Source organism: Penaeus monodon, chromosome 24, assembly GCF_015228065.2.
Source record: "Penaeus monodon isolate SGIC_2016 chromosome 24, NSTDA_Pmon_1, whole genome shotgun sequence".
NCBI classification, from domain to species: domain Eukaryota; kingdom Metazoa; phylum Arthropoda; class Malacostraca; order Decapoda; family Penaeidae; genus Penaeus; species Penaeus monodon.
The window spans coordinates 14,980,121-14,980,344 of record NC_051409.1 but is presented as its reverse complement, the minus strand read 5'-3'; the positions used below and the strand labels follow the sequence as shown (position 1 = coordinate 14,980,344).

Here is a 224-nt window from a genome sequence, read left to right as displayed (position 1 = left end):
GTTATTTATCTATTGTGATGATTTTTTTTTCTTTTGGCAAAATTCGTTCTTTTGTTTTTGTCCCAAATGAAATCCCAGTCTGTCTTTCGTCACATGTTCGCTTCAGTAGCGTTATCAGATTTGTGAAATTTTTTAGGATTACTGTTGCTTTTCTAGGAATGTGATTCACATTTCACTATTTTCCAAATCGTTTTCTTTCTATATTAGCTTCACCTTAAACCAAT

At 31.2% G+C, this 224-nt stretch overlaps 1 protein-coding gene across 1 annotated transcript in view; it reads left to right on the top strand.

Moving 5' to 3' along the window:
- Positions 1-224, top strand: part of LOC119588620 (ankyrin repeat domain-containing protein 65-like) — a gene marked incomplete in the record, with an annotated part of 23,463 nt that overhangs the window by 16,068 nt on the left and 7,171 nt on the right.